We start from the raw sequence: 444 nt of genomic DNA on the forward strand, positions 1-444 counted from the left end.
GGTGGGGGGCGGGGCGGGTTTACATAGGGAACTAGTAGCGATGAGTACAAGAATGAAGAACATGTTCTAAGACTGATAGTGGTAACAATTGTACAGCTCTTCTAGATGGGATGGAACTATTGAATTGTATATGTGAATTATATGCCAGTAAAACTGTTGGGGGGAAAATAAATATAGTGTTTTAATAAAGAAAATATTTTATCTCTCTTTCTGATAACTAAGATGAGTTGCTTATACTTTTTCCTAGTTCTGTTTTTTAGCTTGGATTGATGTAGGTAATAGGCATTGTGTTCATTGCTTTGCAAAATTTATTTCTATAAAATAAAACATCATATGACCTTGAGTAGTTAATTTTAGTACTACATTGTATGTTCCATTGCAAAGAAACATTGCCCCCCCTAAAAAAAGACTTGCTTAGTTTAGCAAAATTACCATCTCATGAAT

Source organism: Echinops telfairi, unplaced genomic scaffold (genome assembly GCF_000313985.2).
Source record: "Echinops telfairi isolate 266 unplaced genomic scaffold, ASM31398v2 ScPeMD7_7400;HRSCAF=8409, whole genome shotgun sequence".
NCBI classification, from domain to species: Eukaryota; Metazoa; Chordata; class Mammalia; order Afrosoricida; family Tenrecidae; genus Echinops; species Echinops telfairi.